The 27,663-nt window shown below is 50.1% G+C and overlaps 1 protein-coding gene across 1 annotated transcript in view; it reads left to right on the forward strand.

Moving 5' to 3' along the window:
* Nucleotides 1–27,663, forward strand: part of SEC11C (SEC11 homolog C, signal peptidase complex subunit) — a 79,104-nt gene that overhangs the window by 575 nt on the left and 50,866 nt on the right. The window lies entirely within an intron of this gene.

Here is a 27,663-nt window from a genome sequence, read left to right on the forward strand (position 1 = left end):
CTTCTCTCCTTCCCCCTACCTCTCTTCTTCTCTCCTTCCCCCCTACCTCTCTTCTTCTCTCCTTCCCCCCCCCACCTCTCTTCTTCTCTCCTTCCCCCCCACCTCTCTTCTTCTCTCCTTCCCCCCCACCTCTCTTCTTCTCCTCTTCTCCCCCCACCTCTCTTCTTCTCTCCTCTCCCCCCACCTCTCTTCTCTCCTCCCCCCACACCTCTTCTCCTCTCCTCCCCCCCACACCTCTCTTCTCTCCTCCTCCCCCCCACACCTCTCTTCTCCTCCTCCCCCACCTCTCTCTCTCCTCTCTTCCTCTCCTCCCCCCACCGTCCCTTCTTCTCTCCTCCCCCCCACCTCCCTTCTTCTCTCCTCCCCCCCACCTCTCTTCTTCTCTTCCCCCCCACCTCTCTTCTTTCTTCTCCCCTCTACCTCTCCTCTTCTTCTTCCTCTCCCCCTACCCCTCCTCTTCTTTCTTCTTCTTTCCTCTCCCCTACCCCTCCTCTTCTTCTCTCCTCTCCCCCCACCTCCTCTCTCTTTTCCTCTCCCCCACTCTCTTCTTCTCTCTCCCCCACTCTCTTCTCCCCCCACCTCTTCTTTTTCCTCTCTCCTTCCCCCCACCTCTCTTCTTCTCTTTCGCCCCACCTCTCTCTCTCTCTCTCCCCCACCTCTCTTCTTCTCTTCCCACCCACCTCTCTTCTTCTCTTCCCCACCCCACCTCTCTTCTTCTCTTCCCCACCCACCTCTCTTCTCTCTTCCCACCCACCTCTCTTCTTCTCTTCCCCACCCACCTCTCTTCTTCTCTTCCCCACCCTACCTCTCTTCTTCTCTTCTCTTCCCCCCTACCTCTCTTCTTCTCTTCTCTTCCCCCTACCTCTCTTCTCTCTTCTCTTCCCCCCCACCTCTCTTCTTCTCTCTCTTCCCCCCCACCTCTCTTCTTCTCTTCTCTTCCCCCCCCACCTCTCTTCTTCTCTTCTCTTCCCCCCCACCTCTCTTCTTCTCTTCTCTTCCCCCCACCTCTCTTCTTCTCTTCTCTTCCCCCCCACCTCTCTTCTTCTCTCCTCCTCCCCCCCCACCTCTCTTCTTCTCCCCCCCACCTCTCTTCTTTTTTTCCTCCTCTCCTTCCCCCCACCTCTCTTCTTCTCTTCTCCCCCACCTCTCTTCTTCTCTTCTCCCCCACCTCTCTTCTTCTCTTCCCCACCCACCTCTCTTCTTCTCTTCCCCACCCACCTCTCTTCTTCTCTTCCCCCCCACCTCTCTTCTCTCTTCTCTTCCCCCCTACCTCTCTTCTTCTCTTCTCTTCCCCCCTACCTCTCTTCTCTCTTCTCTTCCCCCCTACCTCTCTTCTTCTCTTCTCTTCCCCCCACCTCTCTTCTTCTCTTCTCTTCCCCCCCACCTCTCTTCTTCTCTTCTCTTCCCCCCTACCTCTCTTCTTCTCTTCTCTTCCCCCCTCGACCTCTCTTCTTCTCTTCTCTTCCCCCCCACCTCTCTTCTTCTCTTCTCTTCCCCCCCACCTCTCTTCTTCTCTTCTCTTCCCCCCACCTCTCTTCTTCTCTTCTCTTCCCCCCCACCTCTCTTCTTCTCTTCTCTTCCCCCCCACCTCTCTTCTTCTCTCCACCTCCACCTCACCTCTCTTCTTCTCTCCACTCCACCTCACCTCTCTATCTCTCTTCTCGCCCCCCCCCCACCTCTCTTCTTCTCTTCTCGCCCCCCCCCCCACCTCTCTTCTTCTCGCCCCCCCACCTCTTCTTCTCTTCTCTCTCTCCCCCCACCTCTCTTCTTCTCTTCTCTCTCTCCCCCCACCTCTCCTCTTCTCTTCTCCTCTTCTCCCCCCACCCCCTCTCTTCTTCTCTCCTCACCCACTACCTCTCTTCTTCTCTCCTCCTCTCTTTCCCCTACCCCACCTCACCCCAGCTCTCTTCTTCTTTCCTCTCCCCACCTCTCTTCTTCTCTCCTACACCCCCCCCCCACACCTCTCTTCTTCTCTCCTTCCCCCCACTCTTATCTTCTCTCCCCCCGTCATCTCTCTCTTCTTCTCTCCTCCTCCCCCTCTTCTTCTTGTCTCCACCCACCCTCTTCTTCTCTTCTCTCCCCCTCCCCCCCCCACCTCTCTTCTCTCTTCTTCCCCCCCCCCACCTCTTCTCTCTTCTTCCCCCCCACCTCTTCTCTCTTCTTCCCCCCCACCTCTTCTCTCTTCTTCCCCCCCCACCTCTTCTCTCGTCTTCTCTCCCCCCCCCCACATCTCTTCTTCTCTCTCCCCCACCTCTCTTCTTCTCTTCCCCCCACCCCGCCTCACCTCTCTTCTTCTCTCATCAACCCCACCTCTCTTCTTCTCTTCTCCCCCCCCCCCCACCTCTCCTCTTCTTATTATTATTCTCTCCCCCCACCTCTTTTCTTTATTTTTCTTTTCTTTCTTTCTTTCTTCTCCCCCCCCCCCCACCCCACAGCTCTTCTTCTCTTCCCCCACCTCACTTCTTCTCTCCTCCTCCCCCCTCTTCTTCTTTAAGACTTGGCATATTGGGTATGCATTTACTCAACACAACCTCATCTTTTATTTATATTTATATAATAAATATATATTAAATGGGTATTATGTTCTGTGTCTTTGAGCTAAAATACATTTTATTATATTTTCTCCTGAAAATTTGCATTTAATAAACAGTTGCACAATTATTATGTTATATGACAAACATTTTAAAATGTGATCTTTTCACTATACAGGGTCTTTGCTTTCAGAAAATACATAATTTTCTAGGGGTTTAGCCAGTTCAGCTCTGGAAAGTTTTACCCCTTCCTGACCAGGCCATTTTTTGCGATAGGCCACTGCATTATTTTAACTGACAATTGCGTGGTCGTACAACGCTGTACCCAAATAAAATGTCCTTTTCTCTTACTTCCTCCGACAGTCGCCGCCCACTCATACAGTCTTCACCAATGGGGTATTGACTTCTTCTCCCCAGGAGTAACTAGGCATAAGACTTGTTAAAAAACAAAGCATTTACATAGACACATCTATTGGGGCTGTCCCACTGGTCCAATACCCCCTGCATCAGCCATCCCAACTCAGTTTGTCTTCTGCCTAGTTAAGGAGTAAGATGGGCTTCAGTCTCAGCCTTCTTCTTCTATTTTATGATTTTATTTGTTCTGCAAATGTGTTTTTTCTTTGCATTACTAGCTGTTTATTTAGTCAGCGTTAGTTAGTCGGATCTTCGGATGAAGACGGCGTTTGTGGAGCTGGGAGTCGGACTGGTCGTCCTGGTTCTCCAGGACAGAGGGCCTGATGGAATCCCAGCCCGCCATCGAGCGTTTAGCAGGCTATGTGTTCGCCCTGGCCTCGCAAACGACCCATCCCTGTCCTCAGGGATGCAAGCCTGCTTGGTGGCTACCTCACTGGACGTCTCCCCACGGTTCTCAGTGTACTGTTAGCGTCCTGCGTTTTTGGCTGATGGCACCCCTGCCATCTGAGGGTGGGCGGTTTCCCCTCGATGAGAGGCACCCCACGCCATTGAGTACAGGTAAGTACATTCTGTGTGGGGCTTCTGTCTGGGGCTGGCAATCCTGTGTGCCTGTGTTATCCCCTCATGTCTGTGCCTTTTTGGGCTCCCTGATCCCGGTCCCTGCGGGGGTTTTGTCTCACAGCAAGTGCGCTGTGTCAGTCTGTGGGGTTCCCTCTCCTGTATCACTTTAGGGTGCTGTTTGGAGGTACAGACGCGTGTGGCGACCGCTGCGGGGTTAAAAACCGCTGGTCCGCCATTTTAGGTGTGGACAGCATGGCTGGCTTCACTATGGGCGCTTATACAGCATTGTATGTGGTGTATTTTGGCACCTTGCGGCGCCATCTTGTGTGTATCAAATGTTTGTTTCCAAGCACATGTTGGCGGCCATTTTACCGAAGCCTCCCATTACTTTCTATTGGCAACCATTTTTCCTTAGCCTGAAGCTTCAGTTCAGCCTCCTGCGGTGACATCACTTCCTCCTTTTACTCTGGAGAGCTCGGCTGCGGTGGTAACACGTGTGGGGGTCTGTCTGCTGTCTTTTTACTTGTGCAATACTTCTGGTTATCAGTTATCCTGATTGAGGGTCTGTGTTTTCACAGTCATTGTAGCGGTGTGCTGCGGGGGTCTGCGGCGCGCTTAAAGGGCAGTACCATTATAAAAAAAAAAAAAAGGATTCTTTGTTTCTAACATGGATTCTCAAATTTCCCACAGCCCTGGTGGGGGATTCAGGTTCCCCTGAATCCTCTGCTCTGTCTACTTTGTCTGCTGCAGTGGCGACTTTGGTGTCCAAAGTGGAGATTCTGATGTCTGAACGTGCTGCCAGAAAAAGGCCTTGTTTGTCCTTGTCTTCTGATTCTGAATCTGACATGGTTGCCATAGGTGCCGTACCCCTTGAGGGGTCTCGCTCTTCTCAGACTGAGGGGGAGGCAGAGGTTGCAGGGGTGGATGATTCCCCCCCTGGGACGGCCGAGGACCGAGCAGCTATGGATGTGCTTATTCTTGCCATTAAAGAAACACTACATTTAGAGGATGAGCCCAATCCTCCGGGCATTGTGTCCTCTTTTGCCACACACAGGACCGACAAGGCGGCACAGGTGTTCCCTGGCCCCGCTGAGTTTCACGCTACTGTGAATGATCAATGGCGTCATTTTAAAACGCACCTTTGTGGTGCCAAAAAGGTTTCAACTCCTTTATCCCTTTGTGTCTCCTACAGATTCGCGCTGGTGTGTGGCCCCTCAGGTGGATCACACTGTGGCCAGATTGAACAAGGCCACTCTAGTACCCACCGAAGAGTCTCCGGTGTTTAGGGATCCTACGGATAGGAGGATGGAATCCTTTGCCCGCCATGCCTACATGGTGGCGGGGTCCCTAGTAAAGCCTATTTTCGCCTCTGTCGTGGCTCAGGCTGTGGCGGATTGGACCAAGGTGCTAAGACGCACCCTCGTGGCTGATTCCGCTCCTCCTACTACTGTGGCGATGGTGGACCAGATCCATCAAGGAGTCATGTATTTGTGTGATGCGGCCTTGAATGAGGCCCCATTAGCTGCGCGCCTGTCCAGTGACGCGGTGATTAACCGTCGCCTGATATGGTTGAAGAGCTGGTCGGCTGACCATAATTCGAGAAAAACGGCTGACATCCCCTATGCGGGGTCTCGCCTTTTTGGGGAATCCCTGGATGAATTGGTTAAAGGGGTCACTGGGGGCAAGAGCACTCTGCTGCCCCAGAATCCTAAGGGCAAGTTTTTCCGCAGTAAGCCGTGCCCCTCCTTTAAACCAAATCAGGGGTCCTTTTCGTGCCTTCAAGGCACAGAACAAGGGGAAACCCTTCAAGGGCCAGGGTGGCCAGAGGAAGCCCTAGGCGGGCAAGCCCAAATCTGGCCAGGCTGGTGCGGCGGCCCAGTCCGCCTCTGCTTGATGGGACGCCCTCACCCGTTTCAGGGTTGGGGGGACGTTTGCACGGTTTCCTCCAACCTTGGCTGCTCAGAATTCCAGACAGATGGGTTCAGGAAATCATTTGATTGGGTTACAAGATCGAATTCCTTTCGCGACCGGCGGACAGATTCTTTCCCTCAAATCTTCATTTGACCCCAGGGCAGTTACAGGACCTGCATCAGGTGCATGATCTCCTCGCCCAGGGGGTGGTCGTCCCGGTGCCTCATCGGGACAGATTTCGGGGGTTTTACTCGAATCTGTTTACCGTGCCCAGAAAGGAGGGCAAGGTGAGTCCGATTCTGGACTTAAAAGCTCTGAACCGCTTTGTACGCGTTCGGAAGTTCCGCATGGAATCGCTCAGTTCGGTGGTGGCCTCCCTGAGTCCAGGCGAGTTCCTGGCCTCTATCGACCTAAAGGATGCATATATACACATCCCCATTTTCGCGGGTCATCAGAGGTACCTCCGATTCGCTATCGCGGAAGAACACTATCCGTGTACCTTTCGGTCTTGCTTCGGCTCCAAGGTGTTTACCAAAGTGCTGGCTCCAGTTCTGGGCCTGTTGCGGGCTCAGGGCATTGCGGTCTTGGGATATCTGGACGATCTCCTGTTAAGATCGAGTGCCAGCCAGAGCCTGCTGCGCGATCTGTCCACTACGGTACAGACGCTTCAGGAGTTCGGATGGACCATCAACGTGCAGAAGTCGACCTTGTCTCCTTCGGTTCGTCTCCCATATTTGGGGATGGTTCTGGACTCTGCTCAAGCGAAGGTGTTTCTGCCGGAGGACAAGCTCCGGACTCTACAGAACGAGGTCAGAGCCCTCCGGGACAACGAATTCTTGTCGCTCAGGACCTGTATGCGGGCCCTGGGGTTGATGGTGTCAGCCTTCGAGGCGATACCGTTTGCACAGTTTCACACAAGGTCTCTACAAGCGGAGATCCTGAACAGATGGGACAGGCTCCCGCAGTCCTTGGATCTGAGAGTGTCTCTGTGTCACCAAACCAGAGTGGATCTTCTGTGGTGGCTTCAGTCCCCGGCGGTGGCAGACGGGAAATCCTTCCGGCCGTTGCTGTGGACAGTACTGACCACGGATGCCAGCCTTTCGGGCTGGGGTGGAGTCCTGGGCAACCTGTCTGCCCAGGGCACTTGGTCGGTGGAGGAATCCTCCCTTCCCATAAACATATTGGAATTGAGAGCGATCAGGCTGTGCCTACTCCATTGGTCGGACCGTCTTCAGGATCGTCCTGTACGGGTGCAGACGGACAATGCCACTGCGGTGGCCTACATCAATCACCAAGGGGGCACCAGGAGTGCCCGGGCGGCCCAGGAAGTGACCAGTATTCTGTCTTGGGCCGAGACTCATGTCCCGGCAATATCGTCAGTTCACATTCCAGGTGTAGAGAATTTGCAGGCCGATTACCTGAGCCGCCAGACCCTGAACCAGGGGGAATGGTCCCTACACCCGGAGGTATTTCAAATGCTGTGTGCGAAATGGGGATCTCCCGGATGTGGATCTGTTCGCGTCTCGGCTAAACCACAAGGTGGAAAGGTTCGTGGCAAGAACGCGCGATCCTCTGGCAGACGCCTCGGATGCATTGGTAGTGCCTTGGCATCAGTATCATCTGATGTATGCCTTTCCTCCGATTCAGTTGTTGTCCAGGTTCCTTCGCAGGTTGGCCTCGGAACCAACATTGGTGATGACTGGCCACACCGGTCCTGGTACGCGGACATCATTCACCTGGCCGTCGAGCCTCCATGGCGGCTGCCAATGCGCGAAGATCTACTGCCTCAGGGACCGATCTTCCATTCTGCTTTACAGTCGCTGGCTTTAACGGCATGGCTGTTGAAAGCCAGGTCCTGAGGGACAGGGGTGTCTCCTCGGAGGTCATTCCTACCTTAATTAAGGCTAGAAAAGCATCATCTGGTAAGATTTATTACCGTACATGGAAAGCTTATTTTGCCTGGTGTGAGTCCAGGGGCTTCTCTCCTCATTCGTACTCGGTGGCGAGAGTGATGGCTTTCCTTCAATCTGGTGTGGACCAGCGCTTTGCGTTGGCCACGATTAAGGGCCAAGTATCTGCACTGGCTGTCCTTTTCCAGCGCCCAGTGGTGTCTAATTCTTTGATCCGCACCTTCATTCAAGGTGTGCGGCACTTGGCTCCTCCTCGAAGGGAGCCCTTACCTCCATGGGACTTGAACTTGGTTCTGTCCGTGTTACAACGTTCCCCGTTTGAAAACATCAGGGAAATCTCGTTGTCTCTGCTGTCAAAGAAAGTTGCCTTTCTTGTGGCGATCACTTCTGCTCACAGAGGGTCGGAGTTAGCAGCCTTGTCTTGCCGCTCCCCTTACCTGGTGGTTCATAGGGATAAGGTGGTCTTGTGACCTAACCCATCCTTACTTCCAAAGGTGGTTTCTGATTTTCACCTTAATGAGGACATCATTTTGCCTTCGCTCTGTGCGAAGCCTAAACATCCTAAGGAGGTTGCTTTGCATTCCTTGGATGTTGTCAGAGCGATCAGGGTTTACCTGTCGTCGACTGAATCCTTTCGAAAGTCGGATTCTCTCTTTGTCCTTCCTGAGGGACCTCGGAACGGAAGGGTATGGCTGCGTCTGCGGCGACCATTTCAAAATGGATCAGACAGACAATTGTTCAGGCCTATTTGTTGAAGGAACGGGTTCCGCCCTTCCCTGTCAAGGCGCACTCTACCGGAGCGGTGAGTACGTCCTGGGCTCTCCGGCATCAGGCTTCAGTGGCCTAGGTGTGTAAGGCTGCGACTTGGTCGTCAGTGCACACCTTTTCAAAATTTGACAAAACTGATGTTCTGGCATCGGCGGATGCCTCTTTTGGCCGCAAAGTTCTCTGTGCGGCAGTGCCGTAAGGGAACCCTGGTTTATTTCGGGTCCCTGGCTGTTGGGGTTGTTCACCCCCTTTTGGTTATTTGCTTTCCTGGGTTGTTGCTCCTGTTGAGCCTTTTTTGTTACCCAGAGGATTACCTTTTCTGTTCATGTAAGGTTCCTTTCTCTGATGTGGGTACTGTGTTGCCTTTTCTGACGGATTCGTCTTCCCACCCCTCATGTCTACACTGCTTTGGGACATCCCCATTGGTGAAGACTTTATGAGTGGGCGGTGACTGTCGGAGGACGTAAGAGAAAACGGAATTTTTGTAAAATCTTACCGTAAAATTCCTTTCTCTTTGAGTCCTCCGACAGTCGCCGCCCCGCCCCTCTTTTGGGGTTCTTATACACTTAACTGCTTGCTACCAAACTGAGTTGGGATGGCTGATGCAGGGGGTATTGGACCAGTGGGACAGCCCCTATAGGTGTGTCTATGTAAATGCTTTGTTTTTTTAACAAGTCTTATGCCTAGTTACTCCTGTGGAGATGAAGTCAATACCCCATTGGTGAAGACTGTATGAGTGGGCGGCGACTGTCGGAGGACTCGGAGAAAGGAATTTTACGGTAAGATTTTACAAAAATTCTGTTTTTTTCCCACAATTAGAGCTTTTTTTTGGTAATATTTTATCACTTCTACGACTTTTGTTTTTTGCACTATAAACAAGAAAAGAGCGACCATTTTTAAAAAAAAAAAAATATTTACTTTCTGCTATACAACCCAGCCAATAAAAAAAAAAACGTAAAAGCTTAAATTTCTTCATCCGTGAAGACCAATTTGTATTCTGCTACATATTTTTGGTAAAAAAAATCCCAAAAAGTGTATACTGATTGGTTTGCGCAAAAGTTTTAGCATCTACAAACTATGGGATAGATTTATGGAATTTTTTTTTTTATTGTTTTTATTAGTAATGTAATAATTATTAATTCCTGTCCCAGGAACTGTAGTGCATCAGACTGGAAAATAAATGGAAATAGAGATAAGAATAGAAACCATACCAGGGGTTCTAACCCTTTCATATGCAATCCAACACACATTTTTGGCCGGAGCTTTACTTAAAAAAAAAAAAAAAAAAACAGAAAATCCTCCCGATTGACCTGATTGACTCTTTGATTCATTGTGAGTTTTGCTCCGCACCTTGCTGGGTAAACTCCCACTGTGTTTTCATTAAACCTGTGTATAAACTGCTTCTATTAAGTATTCATGTCTGAGTGCTTGCCTTCAATTTATTTACACATCATAATTCATAGGGTGCTGTCAAATGAAGATGCTCTCCAATCTCAGGATAATTAAATCTCATTATGTGTGATTATAGGCACTTTACGTGGGTTTGCAGACTTCCATTTACTTTAGGGCGTTTAAAATTAATAAAAAGCAGATTGCTGCTGTTTAAAATGCTACATTACTCTGGCCCGTACCTCCATAACACAGATCATTAATACATACCACCGAGCAACATTTTCCTTTAACTGCCTCTCTGACATTATCCCTTCCAGGCTGTCTTGTATTATAGTGATGTCTCGGCGGACAAGGTTTAGGAAGCAGTAAAATGTGCCTGCATGAGAAGCTGCATATCATGCAATTGCCAAAAGAGTCATATCTAATATTATTACCGTTTTTACAGTCACTTGTTATTACTGTACTTTTGGAAGAACGTAATTTAGTGGGGCAGATAAATGTGAGATCTCGATATTTAAACAATATAAATAATAAGTCAGTCCTTTTTTAAATCTGCCTCTTCTGAGTATGCATTCCTGCTTGGCTTGGGTTGGTAATATTCGGCTCAGTAATTCCATTTCATTTTGATGGCACAGGCTGTGAGACGTAACGCCAGGCAGACAGCTATATGGAAAGCTGAAATAAGTGATTGTGAATTGGTTTTACTTGGCCACGTTATCTGGAATTCTTTGCACAGCAAGGAAGCACTGAAATATGAATATTTTAATATTTACCACTTGCAGCCAGCAGGTGGCAAGTGGGAGGTTGGCACTCCTAGTTTTAAAAGGGTAATTTTCTGCTATGACATAGCTAGCTTGTATTGTGCATGAAAGATCTCTCAAAGTGAATTACTGGTCAGTACACTTGTGTAATTACCTCCCCTTTTCTCTCCCTCCATTTGTCCAGAAGTATTTTATAAAGAAAGAAAGAAATTCCCTTCTTTACTTATTGTCTCCCTGCTTCTATGCTCCTCCCCTCTCACAAGCCCAATTTGGGGATGATTCAATTGCTGAACGGTGGCAGTTCTCAGCCAAAAACACCCCCTCTGTAGAGAGCACACCAAAGTCATCCATAGGGGAGTCCCAGAAGAATCCCCACAGCCAAAACTCAACTGTGAGCCCAGTGGCGTAGCGTGGGTTGTCAGCACCCGGGGCAAGGCAAGTAATTTGCGCCCCCTAACCCGTGAGATTTTAGCACTCGAGTCTCTTCCACTAGATTAGTTAAAGAAACCCTTACCCCCTAAGCACATGTATTGTTTGTTATGAAAATACTGATGTAATTAAAGTAAAATGCATCTAAATACAAGTTTGAATGACCAGTGTGCCCCCTTTCAATGCAGAGAGACCAGCGTGCCCCCTTTCAATGCAGAGAGACCAGCGTGCCCCCTTTCAATGCAGAGAGACCAGCGTGCCCCCTTTCAATGCAGACAGACCAGCGCGCCCCCTTTCAATGCAGACAGACCAGCGTGCCCCCTTTCAATGCAGACAGACCAGCGTGCCCCCTTTCAATGCAGACAGACCAGCGTGCCCCCTTTCAATGCAGACAGACCAGCGTGCCCCCTTTCAATGCAGACAGACCAGCGTGCCCCCTTTCAGTGCAGACAGACCAGCGTGCCCCCTTTCAGTGCAGACAGACCAGCGTGCCCCCACTCAATGCAGACAGACCAGCGTGCCCCCACTCAATGCAGAATGACCAGCGTGCCCCCACTCAATGCAGAATGACCAGCGTGCCCCCACTCAATGCAGAATGACCAGCGTGCCCCCTTTCAATGCAGAATGACCAGCGTGCCCCCTTTCAATACAGAATGACCAGCGTGCCCCCATTCAATGCAGACAGACCAGCGTGCCCCCATTCAATGCAGACAGACCAGCGTGCCCCCATTCAATGCAGACAGACCAGCGTGCCCCCTTTCAATGCAGACAGACCAGCGTGCCCCCTTTCAATGCAGACAGACCAGCGTGCCCCCTTTCAATGCAGACAGACCAGCGTGCCTCCATTCAATGCAGACAGACCAACGTGCCCCCTATCAATGCAGAAAGAGCAGCGTGCCCTCCTATCAATGCAGACAGACCAGCGTGCCCCCTTTCAATGCAGAGAGACTTACCTGCAGCGGCGGCTTATCCTCAGTCCCCAGCGTCTCCTCGAGTCCTCCCGCCTCCTCTTCGGCCAATGGCATGCGTTCGCTTTTCGGCCAATCAGGAAGCGGGTCTCGGACCTGATTCCTGATTGGCCAGGAGGAGGATCCGTGTGACAATAGCAAATTTTAATTCGCGATTGTCACACAATGGGTGGGCTCGGGGCACACTGCTCTGCGCCCTGGGTCTACCCTTTTTTGAAGCCTATTAGAGCCTCTGGCTCTAATCAGGTGATTTAAAAAAAAAAAAAACCCACTCTGTGACAGCGCCAGGCTGCTGACTCACTCGCTGCTAAACTGACTGAGCAGTGAGGAGAGGCAGCATAGGCGGGGCTTGGCTTGCAACGCCACCCCACCCTACACTAATGGACAGGTGAGGCACAGTCCAGCTCCGCCCCGACCAGCCATTTTCAGCCATAGGGTGGCCGCGCTGGACATCTCCCAGCCTAAAGATGGAGGCAGCCGCAGACATTGTGTGAACTGTGTATGTCAGAGTCAGACAGACAGAGTGACACTGCGGATGCGCCCCCCCCCCCCAGATGTTGCGCCCGGTGTGGCTGGCCCCCCTTCCACCCCCCACGCTACGCCACTGTGTGAGCCCGCCTTTTTTTTTTGTAAGGGTTTAGCTTGCACGCCAGGCAGACAGCTATATGGAAAGCTGAAATAAGTGATTGTGAATTGGTTTTACTTGCACAATCGGAATACTTTGCACAGCAAGGAAGCACTGAAATATGAATATTTTAATATTTTTTCCACTTGCAGCCAGCAGGTGGCAAGTGGGAGGTTGGCACTCCTAGTTTTAAAAGGGTAATTTTCTGCTATGACATAGCTAGCTTGTATTGTGCATGAAAGATCTCTCAAAGTGAATTACTGGTCAGTACACTTGTGTAATTACCTCCCCTTTTCTCTCTCTCCATTTGTCCAGAAGTATTTTAGAAAGAAAGAAAGAAATTCCCTTCTTTACTTATTGTCTCCCTGCTTCTATGCTCCTCCCCTCTCACAAGCCCAATTTGTGGATGATTCAATTGCTGAACGGTGGCAGTTCTCAGCCAAAAACACCCCCTCTGTAGAGAGCACACCAAAGTCATCCATAGGTGAGTCCTAGAAGAATCCCCACAGCCAAAACTCAACTGTGAGCCCGTTTTTTTTTGTAAGGGTTTAGCTTGCACGTCCCCCCACTGCATTCCTAGTGATGCATAGAGCTAGAGAAAAGCACCATCGATGAAGACTCGTTAACTGCAAGGTCAGACAAGGGTGAGGGGAGGGGGAGCGCCGCTGTTGACCATGCTAGCTTGGTATAAACACAACATAGAATTTTGGCCCATAGGGTGCAGGTGTTACATTCAGTAAGTGAGAAGACCTCCCTAAACCAAATAGCAGGATATCTGACTATACTGAATCGATCAGAGGAGGAACATACCACCCATTGCTGTTAGCACTGCAGAGGTGTACCCAAGGATAGGCAGTGGCAGGAAATGCTGTTTTGGGGAGGAGGAAGCCTCTCCTGCCTGTTCACTGCTGGAACAACTCCTGCATTATGCAGAACTGAGCTATCAAATCCCAACCATGACACTACCTGCCTGGAGTTTGCATGTTCTCCCTGTGCCTGCGTGGGTTTACTCTGGGTACTCCGGTTTCCTCCCACACTCCCACAAAGACATGCTGGTAGGTTAATTGGATCCTGTATAAAATTGGCCCTACTATGTATGTATGAATGTGAGTTAGGGACCTTAGATTGTAAGCTCCTTGAGGGCAGGGACTCATGTGAATGTGCAATGTATATGTAAAAGCGCTGCGTAAATTGAGAGCGCTATATAAGTACCTGAAATAAGTAATAATCAAATTGACAGCTCAGAACTGCAGGTTACACTGGAGCTCTGCTGTCAGTGTGAAGGTTGCCTCTCTGTAGCAGGAGCTTGCACTTTGTACTTCTCTTAAACAACTTTGGTTCTCAAATAGAAGATGTTTGATTATCCTTGGATGGTAAGGTAGTAACCCTAGGGCCAGCAGCTGTCCTTTCTGTACTCGTGCTGTATATCAAGTCCTATACATCTTGGCACCATGGGGGCAGGGCACTGCTTGGCAACTTCTCCTTGAAAGGCAGAGGACCAGGTCCCAGCATTGCTTAGACCCATCTGGAGTTTCAGTCTCCCTGAGCAGTCATCAAGTTCAGAACTAGTGCTAGGCTTTCTTATTGGAAAGCTTAGTATGCTCTGAAGATTATCATAGAAGGACTTGATATTAAATGTTCACTTACAATATATGGATGTTTTCATAACAGTAGAAGATATTAGTTTAAGTCCCGGTTCACACTACCGCGACCATAAGTCGCCCCATGTCGGAGCAACTTTTTACCGAGATTTTACTTTACACGACTTCAGCGCGACTTGTGAATTATTTTGCGTGACTTATATGACAGACGACTTTGTATTTGGCCAATCAGAATATGATGTGTTGTGAACTAATTCCCCTTTTCTGTTTTTTTTTTTTTTTTACTCATTTCCTCATTGCCCACCAGTGCCACGTATCAGTGTCCACCAGTGCCACTGCCCACCAGTGCCACGTATTAGTGTCCACCAGTGCCACTGCCCACCAGTGCCACGTATTAGTGTCCGCCAGTGCCACTGCCCACCAGTGCCACGTATTAGTGTCCGCCAGTGCCACTGCCCACCAGTGCCACGTATTAGTGTCCACCAGTGCCACTGCCCACCAGTGCCACGTATTAGTGTCCACCAGTGCCACTGCCCACCAGTGCCACATATCAGTGTCCACCAGTGCCACATATCAGTGTCCACCAGTGCCACTGCCCACCAGTGCCACGTATGTGTCCACCAGTGCCACATATCAGTGTCCACCAGTGCCACGTATCAGTGCCACAAATCAGTGTCCACCAGTGCCACGAATCAGTGTCCACCAGTGCCACGAATCAGTGTCCACCAGTGCCACTAATCTGTGTCCACCAGTGCCACTCACACAGACCAAGCAGAGATAATGGAATATATATACCATTACATACATATATATGTAATATATACCATATAGGCATGGCTGCAATGTGGGGAATGCCTGGCTAATCTCTTTCTTCTTCCTGGAAAGTCTGATAACAAGTCGCTTCACTTAAGATAAGGAGGCGACTCCCATTGAAGTATATGGGACAAGTCGGATCACAGGTCACCTCAAAGTAGTACAGGACCCTTTTCTGAAGTCGGAGCGACTTCAATAGTGCCAATTAAGACGGCACTGATTGATTAACATTGCTTTTGTTATGTCAAGCGACTTGGGGAGACTTGAGGGCACACAAGTCGCCTCACAAGTCGCGCTAGTGTGAATGGGCTCTAAGTCCTGGTTCACACTGCCGCGACTGGTCAGCCTAACAAGTCGCGGTCCATTCTGTGCTACGGGAACCGTTCCTAATAGGAGCGACTCAAGTCGCTCCGACTTAGAAAATAGTTCCTGTACTACTTCGGGTGACATTGGAGCGATTTGCATTGACTTCCATTATGTGAAGTCCGTGCAAGTCGCGCCGAAGTCGCGGTGAACGCGACTTAACAGGTGGCCCCCGAAGTCGGATCGCCATAGTGTGAACCGACACTAAACTGCGCCGACCTTCAGAAAAAATACAAATTAAAAGAGTAAAGTCAGAAGATTTTTATCTTAATGCATTCTATGCATTAAGATAAAAAAAAAAACCTTTTGGGTGTAGCAGCACCCCCTAATACTTACCTGAGCCCTATCTTTGTGCAGCAATGTCCACAAGTCTCTGGGCCTTCCGGGACCCTCTCTCTCCTGATTGGCTGAGACAGTCGCTGTGCCATTGGCTCTGGCGGTAATAATTTAAAGTCATTTAGCCAATCAGGAGAGAGGGAGGGGCGGGGCCGAACAGTAGCTCCTTGTCTGAAAGGACACACTCCTTCCTTCCCTCTACCCGGCGACACCTGCTATGCTGGTCCTGGGCTCAGGGATGGGCAAGTGGAGCCCGGAATACATAGCGGGGAGGCACGTGCAGGGTGTGGGGGACATTTGGCTGCCCAGGCACCAGGCGCAAGCCCTATATTACATATTTGTGCAACTGTTTATCAATTCCATATTTTCAGGAAAAAATACACTAAAATGTGTCTAGTAAATTGAAACCAAATATGTCAAGTTTAACCACTTCCCGCCCGCCCTATAGCAGATTGACGGCGGGAATGTGGTTGTATTATCCTGACCGGACGTCATATGACGGCGGCAGGATAATACAGCTCTGCGCGAGCTCCGATCGGCGGCTCCCCTGACGGGGGGGGGTCAGCACTGGTAATCAGATCATTGATTACCAGTGCAGACCCCTGGGGGGGGGGGTGCCACTAGAACCACCAGGGATGCCCACCATGACCCCAGGGATGCCCGATATGGCCACTAGGGATGGAGCCCCCCAATTGCCCTCCCCATCAGTGCTGCCCGCCAGTGCCCTCCCTATCAGTGCTGCCCACCAGTACCCATCATTGCCATCTATCAGTGACGCCCACCAGTGCCCATTATTGCCCACCAGTGCCGCCTATCAGTGCCCATTAGTGCCCATCAGTGCCGCCTGTCAGTGCCGCCTTTCAGTGCCCACCAATGCTGCATATCAGGGACACCCCATCAGTGCCACCCCATCAGTGCCTGTCAGTGCAGTCTCATCAGTGCTCATCAGTGCAGGAAAAAAACTTATTTATTTACAAAATTGTATAACATAAACAAAACTTTTTTTTTTTTCAAACTTTTCGGTCTTTTTTTATTTGTTTAGCAAAAAGGAAAAAACCCAGAGGTGATCAAATACCACCAAAAGAAAGCTCTATTTGTGGGGGGAAAATGACATAAATTTGGTATAGGTACAGTGTTGCATGACCACGCAATTGTCATACAAAATGCAACAGCGCTAAAAGGGAAAAATTGGCCTGGGCAGGAAGGGGGTGAAAGTGCCCAGTATTGAAGTGGTTAAAAACTGCATGCACCCTCGCAGTACTCCAAATTTTCAGTAAGTGAAACATTGAATGCCTTTACAGCTCCTCAGTACAGAGTTAACTATAGATGAGGGATCCAGACTTTACTCTAAACTTTGCCATACGCAATGACAAATCACAGCTGTGGCACAATTGTTTGCGCTCCACACGGGCGTTAGCAGGAGCAGCCCTGAGCTTGGTTTACTAGAAGAATCGGTGGACAGAGGATTTCAACTAATGCCACAGCCAGCAGCACAAGAGACACTTCACATTGATTAGAATCCCTTGTGCTGATTATATTTTACTAAACTTGGGCTTTATGGAACCCTGTTTATAGTAAATGTGCTGCCAGCGCACCCCAGCACTGTCCGTACCGCACCTGATCCTTTTTCAGGGACACAAAGCATGGTAGTGCATTGCCTTGCAATGAAGAGATGGTTTGTTTCTTTTAGTCCCGGTTCACATTAGTGCGATGACAGAAATCGCATGTGATTCGGAGCACACTGCTCTGAAAATCACATGGCGATGACTGTGCGATGCGAATTCAGCCATACAGATTGTATGCCTGAATTCGCATCGCATTCGGACGCAACTCACACAGGACCCTTTTTTGGGTCCACAGCAGAATCGGATTGCATGGGGGTTCACACCTATGCGATCTTATTCATGTCCGAACTGACAGTTCGCACTGCGATATGCAAACTAATCTGGGGGTGTCGTTAACTTTGTATTGACAACCCCAGTGATTCGCATGTGGCAGTGTGAACTGCCTGCGAATTGAATGCGATGAGGGAACCGGCAGTGGATTCACAGGGTTCCCGCATCGCATATATATGAACCGCCACTAAGTGTGTTGGGATGCAATTCGAAGTGAACGGCATGTCGGTGCACAAATGCATGTATGGTGTGCAGTACTGCCCAACACCGCAATGCTACAGTAGTGTGCTGCAAAACATTTTATTTATTTTTACATGTATGTGAGAAGTGTCATAATTGGTGTGGGGGGTGTGGTTGTTAATTTTTTTTTTTCTCTTACGTCCTCCGACAGTCGCCGCCTCTTCATATTCGTCACATATGGGGTATTAGACTTTGCTCCGAAGGAGTAGCTAGGCAACAGAATATGTTAACAATAAAGCTTTAACATATCCCACCCTCAAGGGGTGGTCCCCTCAGTCAATACCCTCCTACTTCCTGCAACCATATCTCAGTTTTTATGTCTAGCTTGTCAGGAGTGGCTGGCTCTCTCTGTGCTGGGACTTTTTGTCCCAGACTCTTTCTTCTTTTTAATATTTTGTTTGAGTTTTTTTCTCTACCTTTACTTAGCTGTTATTTTGGTCAGCATTAGTTAGTTCTTCGGACGAAGAGGATCATGCGGACTGGGTCTCGGGCTGATCCCCCTGATCGCAGGTCGTGGGTCAGTGGCTTCCCAGTCTGCCATCGAGCGTTCAGCCAGGTAACGCTCCTGGCACAGTGAACGACCCATCCCTGTTCGGTGCAGGGATGTTTGGTGAGGTGGCTACCTCACCGGACGCTGTGCGGTTTCTTAACCGCCATTGTGTGCGTCTTGAATTGCGACTCTCCCTGCCTCATGTGCAGCGGCTTGTTCGCCTGTGCGGGTTCCCCACGCCATGTGAGGTAAGTGTATCTATGTGGGGACCTGTCTGTCTGGGGGGGGTCTCAGTCTGGGACTGTGTAACCTGCCTTTATTCACACTGCTTGTCTCCCTATCTCTCGGCTGCATGCTGTGGGCTGCAAGGGGGGGGGGGGGGAGCTGTGTGACACTGTGTGTGTCAGGCTGGGCAGTGTGGGAAGCTGTGTGCTGTGGGGCATGTTTTTATGGCATGTTGGGGCATATACAGCGATCGCTGCGGCGATCTAACATGTATCCATATAATGGGATAAGCTTGTGTGTGTTTTTATGCACTATGGAGCGGCGATTTCGGCGCCAAACGACGCCATTTTACCGGCGCCCGCTCCGGCCGCATGGTTTGCATGCACGGCGGCCATTTTCTTGTAGCCTCCATAGGCTTACATAGAGCGCCCTGGCAGCATCACTTCCTCCTTCCTGGAACACCGATCGAGGCAGCAGCAGCGGCGGGGTCTCCTCAGGTTTTATCCTTCTATTCCTATTTGCCATTGCCTGTATTCAGTCTGTATATTCCCTGTGGGGGTCTCATTGTGCCTGAGTGTGGTGCGGTGGGCTGCGCTTGCCGCGCTTGCTGAAAGGGGGCAGTTTACCCTTGGTTGTCTGGCATACAGGGGCAATGGATTCTCAGGAGGGCAAGTTTCCCACAGTATTGGTGGAAAGCCAGGGGACCGCTGTTTCCCCCCCAGGGGGGGATTTAGCCACTATTGTGGCTGGCCTTGCTGCCCAGGTGCAAATGCTGGTGGCTGCTCAATCTACTAAACGGCCCAGAGTTGCTCTGTCCTCTGATTCTGAGGGTGAAGGTGATGGGGCTGTTCTAGCAGGGACCCCTTTATCGGGGTCCCGCTCCTCTCTTGATCTAGTGGGGTCTGAGGTGGAGGCTGAAGTTGAGGGGGTCGATAATTCTCCCCCTGGCTCGCCTGAAGAGCTTGCAATCATGGATGAGTTGATTGCTTCCATTAAGCAGACGCTGCGTTTGCAGGACGAAGTGTGTCCTCCCGCTGCCTTGGCGGCTTATGGGACGCAGAGAAAACGCAGGACACCGCAGGTTTTTCCCTGCAATGCTGATTTTCAGCGCGCTGTTAAGGATCAATGGCGCGATCTGCGCAAACCTTTTGCGGTACCAAGTAAATTCAAGCTGCGTTATCCTTTCTCGCCTGCCACTGATGAACGGTGGTGTGTGCCTCCACCAGTGGATCATGCAATTGCGGTTTTGAACAAAGCCGCTGCGATTCCTGCAGAGGGTTCCCCTGTTTTCCGTGATGCCACGGATAGGAGACTGGAGTCTCTTGCCCGTCATACTTATTCTGTTACGGGTTCTATGCTTAAGGCTCTGTTTGCTTCTCTCATGGCGGCCCAGGCGATCGCAAGTTGGACGCAGATGCTTAGGCGCGTCCTAGTGGCCGATTCGGCCTCGGCGGCGACCCTGGATATGGTGGATCAGATCCACCAGGGTGTCATGTATCTGTGTGATGCGGACCTGGACCTGATTCCGTTGGCTGCACGTGTGCACAGCGTGGCGGTGTTGTCTCGCCGCCTGGTTTGGTTGAAATGTTGGTCGGTGGACCAATCTTCACGTAAAACCTTAGCCAATCTGCCTTATGATGGGTCTCGCCTTTTTGGGGAGTCCCTGGATGTGTTGATTAAGGGGATCACCGGGGGTAAGAGCACTCTCTTGCCCCATTTCCCCAAGGCTAAGGGGGCTTCTGGGAAGAAGCATGCGAATTTTCGGCCCCCTCAGGGGTCCTTTCGTGCCTTTCGGCCGCACTACAAGGGCAAACCGTTCAAAGGCCAAGGCTCTCAGAAGAAGCCCTGGTCTGGGAAACAGAAGTCCGGCCAATCCGGACCTGCGGCCCATAACAGTTCGGCCTGAAGGGGCGCCCTCACCCAGTTTTGGGGTGGGGGGACACTTGCTCGGTTTTCTTCAGCCCTGGTTGGCCCGTGTGCGGGACAGATGGGTTCTGGAAATCGTTCGATCTGGTTACAAGATCGAGTTTCTCTCTCGGCCGGAGAGCAGATTTTTTCCCTCAAATCTACAACTGTCTCCAGAGCGCCTGCGGGATCTGCACCTGGCGGTGCGGGACCTGAGGGCTCAGGGTGTGGTGGTTCCGGTGCCTCATCGGGACAGATTTCGGGGGTTTTATTCCAATCTGTTCACCGTGCCCAGGAAGGAGGGCAAGGTTCGTCCGATTCTGGACTTGAAAGCTCTGAACCGCTCTGTGCGGGTTCGCAAGTTCCGCATGGAGTCCCTGCGCTCGGTGGTGGCTGCCCTGGTTCCGGGGGAATTCATGGCCTCCATCGATTTGAAGGATGCGTACCTTCACATCCCCATATTCGAGGGGCATCAGAGATACCTTCGATTTGCCATTGCGGAGGATCACTACCAGTTCGTGGCGTTGCCCTTTGGGCTCGCCTCGGCTCCGCGGGTCTTCACCAAGGTGCTTGCACCGGTTCTGGCATTATTGAGGGCCCAGGGCATTTCTGTCCTGGGGTATCTGGACGACATTCTGATTCGGTCTGCGACCAGTCAGGGTCTGGAGAAGGACCTGTCTGTCACAATGCAAACTCTGCAGGAGTTCGGTTGGACGATAAATGTTCCAAAGTCGACACTGAGTCCGTCGGTTCGTCTTCCCTATCTGGGAATGATACTGGACTCGGTGCAGGCGAAGGTCTTCCTGCCGGAAGACAAGCTCAGGACTCTTCAGGAGGAAGTCAGGTTCCTCAGGGACGTTCCACACTCGTCTCTGCGGACGTGTATGAGATGTCTGGGATTGATGGTCTCGGCCTTCGAGGCGATTCCTTTCGCTCAGTTTCACACGCGGGGTCTCCAGGCGGAGATCCTGTCCAAGTGGGACGGGCGACCTCAATCTCTGGATCTTCAGATCTCGTTGAGTCGTCGCACCAGGGAAAACCTTCTGTGGTGGCTCCAGTCCCCGTTGGTGTCCGGGGGCAAGTCGTTTCGTCCGATCTCGTGGACGATAATCACTACGGATGCCAGCCTGTCGGGCTGGGGTGGTGTTCTGGGCGTTCTGTCCGCCCAGGGGACCTGGTCGGAGGGGGAGTCTTCCCTCCCGATCAACATTCTGGAATTACGTGCGATAAGGCTCTGTCTTCATCGCTGGACGGTCCGGCTGCAGGGCTGCCCGGTTCGGGTGCAGACGGACAATGCCACGGCAGTGGCATACATCAACCACCAAGGGGGCACCAGGAGTGCCCGAGCGGCTCGAGAAGTGGCCGACATTCTGTCTTGGGCCGAGACTCATGTCCCGGCGATAACGGCGGTTCACATTCCGGGAGTGGAGAACTGGCAGGCGGACTATCTGAGTCGCCAGACCCTGGATCAGGGGGAATGGTCTCTCCATCCGGCTGCCTTCCAGATGTTGTGCGCGAAGTGGGGTCTTCCAGATGTGGACCTGTTCGCGTCTCGCCTCAACTACAAGGTGAAGAGGTTCGTGGCAAGGACGCGCGACCCTCGGGCAGACGCGTCGGACGCGTTAGTGGCCCCGTGGCATCAGTACAGGCTGATGTACGCTTTTCCACCGATTCAGTTGCTGTCCAGGTTCCTTCGCAGGTTACACTCGGAACGCAGCACGGTGATTCTTGTGGCACCGGACTGGCCTCGCCGGTCCTGGTACGCAGACCTCGTGAATCTGGCGGTCGACGCCCCCTGGCGTCTGCCTCTTCGAGACGATCTACTGTCTCAAGGACCGATTTACCATCCTGCTTTACAGTCGCTGGCTTTGACGGCCTGGCTGTTGAGACCGAGGTCCTGAAGGAGAAGGGTCTCTCTCCAGAGGTCGTTCATACCTTGATCAACGCGAGGAAGTCTTCCTCGGGAAAGGTTTATTACCGTACTTGGAAGGCCTATTTTGCCTGGTGTGAGTCCAGGGGGTTTTCACCCCGCACGTACTCGGTTTCCCGTGTGCTGTCTTTCCTTCAGACGGGTGTCGATCAGCGTTTGGCGCTGGCCACGATAAAGGGTCAGGTGTCTGCGCTGGCCGTTCTGTTTCAACGTCCCGTGGCTTCCAACTCCTTGGTTGGCACTTTTATTCAGGGTGTGCGACATCTGGTTCCTCCTAGGAGGGATCCTTTGCCCCCCTGGGACTTGAATCTAGTTCTTTCTGTGTTACAACGTGCTCCTTTTGAACAGATCAGGGAGATCTCGTTGTCTCTGTTGTCCAAAAAGGTCGCCTTTTTGGTGGCGATCACTTCGGCTCGCAGAGTGTCGGAACTGGCGGCTTTGTCCTGCAAGTCTCCGTACATGGTTGTTCATTTGGATAAGGTGGTCTTGCGACCTAATCCTTCTTTTCTGCCGAAACGAGTTTCGGAATTCCATCTTAACGAGGATATTGTTTTGCCTTCGTTGTGCACGAAGCCTAAACATCCAAAGGAGGTGAGATTGCACTCTCTGGATGTTGTTCGGGCGATTAGGGTTTACCTTAAATCGACTGAGTCTTTTCGTAAGACGGACTCCTTGTTTGTTCTTCCAGAGGGTCCTCGGAAGGGCATGGCGGCTTCGGCCTCTACCATCGCCAAATGGATCAGGCAGACCATTGAACAGGCCTATGCCTTGCAGGGGAAGGTTCCCCCTGTGCCTGTGAAGGCGCACTCTACTAGATCACTGAGTACGTCTTGGGCCTGCCGTCATGGGGCTTCTGTAGCCCAGGTGTGTAAGGCGGCGACCTGGTCGACCGTGCACACTTTCACAAAATTCTACAAAGTAGATGTTCAGGCATCGGCGGATGCTTCCTTTGGCCGCAAGGTTCTTAGTGCGGCTGTTCCATAGGGTCCCTTGTTGGGGACTCCTGGCTGTTGGGATATCTTTGTATTCCCTGGTTTTTTTGTCTTTTCCTGGGTTGTTGCTCCTGTTGAGCACTTATTTTTGCTGTTGCCCAGCTGGTTTCCTTCCTTTGGTAAGGTTCCTTTCTTTGAAGTGGAGACTGCGTTGCCTTTCGGCGCGGATGCGTTTCCCACCCCTCATGTTTGCACTGCTTTGGGACGTCCCCATATGTGACGAATATGAAGAGGCGGCGACTGTCGGAGGACGTAAGAGAAAACGGAATTTTTGTAAAATCTTACCTGTAAAATTCCTTTCTCTGAGTCCTCCGACAGTCGCCGCCCCCGCCCCTCTTTTGGGGTTTGAATGTATACTCTACTGCTATTCCACTAAAACTGAGATATGGTTGCAGGAAGTAGGAGGGTATTGACTGAGGGGACCACCCCTTGAGGGTGGGATATGTTAAAGCTTTATTGTTAACATATTCTGTTGCCTAGCTACTCCTTCGGAGCAAAGTCTAATACCCCATATGTGACGAATATGAAGAGGCGGCGACTGTCGGAGGACTCAGAGAAAGGAATTTTACAGGTAAGATTTTACAAAAATTCCGTGTTTTTCTGTATCGGTCTAGAGTCCAGCTTTAACCACTTAAGCCCCGGAAGATTTTACCCCCTTCCTGACCAGGCCCTATTTTGCGATTCGGCACTGTGTGATTTTAACGGACAATTTCGCGGTCGTGCGACGCTGTACCTAAACGAATTTTACGTCCTTTTTTTCACACAAACAGAGCTTTCTTTTGGTGGTATTTGATCACCTGTGCGATTTTTGATCATGCGCTATAAACAAAAAAAGAGCGACAATTTTGCAAAAATAACAATATTTTTCACATTTTTTTTATATGAAATTCCCCAAAAAAAATGTAAAAATCTAAATTTTTTAACATTTTTGGCCAATTTGTTTTCTGCTACATATGTTTGGTAAAAAAAATCGCAATTAGCGTATTTTGATTGGTTTGCGCAAAAGTTATTGCGTTTACTAACTAAGGGAAAGATTTTTTTTTTTTTTTTTTTTGCGGGACTACGACATTGCAGCGGACAGATCGGACCCTTGACTGACATTTTTCACATTTTTGGGGTTACCAGTGACATTACTACAGTAATCAGTGCTATACATATGCACTGTTACTGTAAAAATGACACTGGCAGGGAAGGGGTTAACTTTATTGGAGAAGGAGGGGTTAAGTGTGTCCCTAGGGGCGTGCTTCTAACTGTTATGGGATGTGGCTTGTTGTGTAACTACATATATATACGATCCTGCATAGCACGACTGTATGATCTCTGCACTTACACAATGGAGAATGACAGGTGGCTTTGTTTACATTAGCCGCCTGCCTTTCTCCCGGTGTAACTGACAATCGCGAGTGACCGGCGGACATCAGGTCCGCCGGGCACACACGCCGAGGGTGTCCGTGAATGAGTGGGGGCGGGAGCGCGCCTCTGGCGGTGCGCGCTTGCCCCCTATTGGCTCACAGGCGAGTGACGTACCCATACATCACTTTGCCTGCTCGGGGCTGACCGCCGCAGTATATGTACTTGCGGCGGTCGGCAAGCGGTTAAGGCATGCTGAATTAGTTTTTTAGCCAATGCTTTGGTAGGCCATTTTAGCTTACTTTAGGTACTATTTAACTCTTTAGGTCATATTGCACCTTTGATGAATAAGATCCATTGACTGTTTTCATCATGTTATGTGGAATATTCCGTGCTGTGCTCTCCTGCTCTGTACTCATATTTCACAGCGATCCCCCATACCCAGCATCCTGCGCTGAGCTCGCTCGCTCTCCCCCTCTCGTACTTTGTGATTAAGGCCCCGCATGATTTGACTGGGACTAGGCAATCTATCTCAGCCCTCTTAGCTTTTTCTGGAATCCCAGCAGGCCGGCATTCATATTCTGATGTATTTAGCTGCATTACAATGCAGGTAGCGTTGGATGCTTTGTGTTGTTTTTTCCGTGCCTTTTCCTCTCTGGTCCCTGTGGTGCTGTTCAAGAGCCTTACATAAATGTTCCTGCCTAGTTACTGCCAGATTTACAAAGACGATTGCTACTGTTTAGAAAATAGGCCGGCAATTCACCTTTTACGTCTTGTTTTCACATTTTGATTGCACTTTTTTTCGGCTGCGCTGTGCGAGGTTAAAGGAAGCCTGTCAGGAGGAAAACGCGGGGGGATGCTGTTGCTAGTCTGAAAATGCAAGTGACCTGGCTGCCATGCTAATCCTGTGGGTTCCTCAATATACAGAGTTCTCATCTTACATAGTAGTTGAGGTTGAATAAAGAGAACAGTCCATCCAGTTCAACCTGTGTAGGTGTGTGTGGACGTATTAACTTCACATACCCCTGAATGTCATGATCTTGGAGATGTATGCCAAGAGTCTTTTTAAAAGTAGCCATACTGCCCGCAGTTACTACCATTTGTGGAAGAGTTCCACAATCTTATTGACCTCACTGTAAAAAAACCCCTTGTGTAGCCTGAGCTTAAATCGCTTCTCCTCCGGTCGCATTGTAGGCCTCGTGTCCTCTTAATTCCTTGCGACTAAATCGTTTTTTTTCTATGCTGAGATCACCGTTGAGGTATTTGTAAATCGCTATCATGTCCCCTCTCAGGCGTTTCTTCTCTAGGGAGCATAAATAAAGCGCTTGTGAAAGCTCCTCCTAATTTAGGTCCTCCAATCCCCTAACTAGCTTAGTTGCCCTTATCTCAGTGGCTATGTACTATACTTGTTCTGGGTTTATCACTCAGTGTTCAAGTCAGAGAATTCAATTAAAGCGGAACTTCCGTGTTATGTCCCCCCCCCCCCTCCTTTACCAAGGCTGTGATGTCATCATGGCTCCAGCCAATCACACAGTCCGAGCACGTGAACCCGGAGGAAAGCCTGGGGGAAAGATGTCAGCCCTCTCAGTGGCGACAACGCGCCACGGGAGGGCTTCGTTCTAGGGTAAGTATTCCATAGTGTGCTAGTATGCATTGTATACTAGCACATTATACATAAGCCCCGTACACACGCAACGATTGTCGGCCGACCGATCGTCCGTCTTTTGTCCAGAGTGGTGTTTTGTTGGTTGGAATGTGCCTAGACTGCACACGAATTTTCTCGCCCAACAAAATTCTACTTCAGAAGTGATTGTCATATGTTGGTTTGCTTTCTTTGTGTTCTTTCTTCTCTGAGCATGCCCAGACTTGCTACTTAGATTTTTCCGTGTCGAAAACTGTACTGACTGCACGAAAATCGGCCGTGTTTTGATGGCGGACAAAAATGTTATAGCCTGCACACCAGATTTTTTTTTCGGCCGAAAAGTCGGAGTTGGTTGTCGGAAACATCATACTAACAAGCCGAAAATCGGCAGATCGGTCGTTGGACGAAAATTCCCTGCCGATTTTCGATGCGTGTGTACGAGGCTTTAGTCATATGCAGTTGGACTTGTTACGTAACGTTGAAGACGTTTCGTAGCTTCTCCAAGCCACTTCATTTCCAAAACCAAAGCTGAAACATCCTCAAGTCCAGTTGAATGTGACTAACTTACTAGATATTCCATGACTAAACCTTGATAAATGAGAACCTTCAAAGACATGTTAGTCATTTTTGGGTGAAAACCCCAAAATGGGTGCTACAGAAGAAGCTGTTAAACTTCGTCATCATTACAGAGCAAGTCCAGTTGAATGTGACAAACTACTACTAGCTTAGAAGTTCTGCTCTGAGACTGTTTAGTAGATGACTTGAGTGCAGTATTGGAAGGAACTTACCATAGGCCAAATGGCCATTTGTACCTTGTGATATTATCTGAGAATAGGAATGGGTATTTCTTTTTTCCATGTGTTTGAGAGACCAATGAACAGGCTGCATGTTATCTGATCCCAGTCCACCTCACACACTATTGGCAACACACTATGTGACTTCATAGACTGTAATTTATTTTTTATATCTTTCCCCTTCTGTAGACCACTATTATAAGTTATGGGGCCATAGTTTAATTCTAAAAAAATACGCCCCAGATTGCAAAAAAATATAAAAATAGTAAAACTTGCATCTCTAGCCCTAAATTGACCTACCTCTGCAGTTGTGTATTTCTTATCAAATTTACTTTGAAATACACGTAGCAGACTTACCTAAATCTGTCTTGATGTCTGACTTCTGCAATTGGCTGCTGAGCAGCTCTCAGACAGGCATATGTGATTTCTGGTGAAATGTTACAATTTGTTTTCTCTTTTATTCATTGATGGACACAGCTTCTGATTCTTCTTAACCAATGGGTTATACTGCCCCTACAGGAGTAGGACAGTAGGCAGGAAAAAGCTTGACTACGCCTATGGGCAGTCCCAGGGGGTAAACCCACTCTCAGCTATAGGCACTAATTTTTTTTTTTTTTTCTGCCTAGTTAGGAGTAAGGACCTAGTTCCTTGCTGGGATCTCTGGCCCGCCATATGTTCGCTATGGCTGGTTCGGCACTTAGGCCTGGTGTCTGACCGAGTGGGCTAAACTTTTACGCCGTGACCTGTAGGGAAAATAGCTCCCTTCAGAGTGATCAGACTTGTCTGGCTCATTGGACAATTCGTCTTCAGGGGTGTC

This window comes from Pelophylax lessonae, assembly GCF_965119305.1.
Source record: "Pelophylax lessonae genome assembly, chromosome: 1".
NCBI classification, from domain to species: domain Eukaryota; kingdom Metazoa; phylum Chordata; class Amphibia; order Anura; family Ranidae; genus Pelophylax; species Pelophylax lessonae.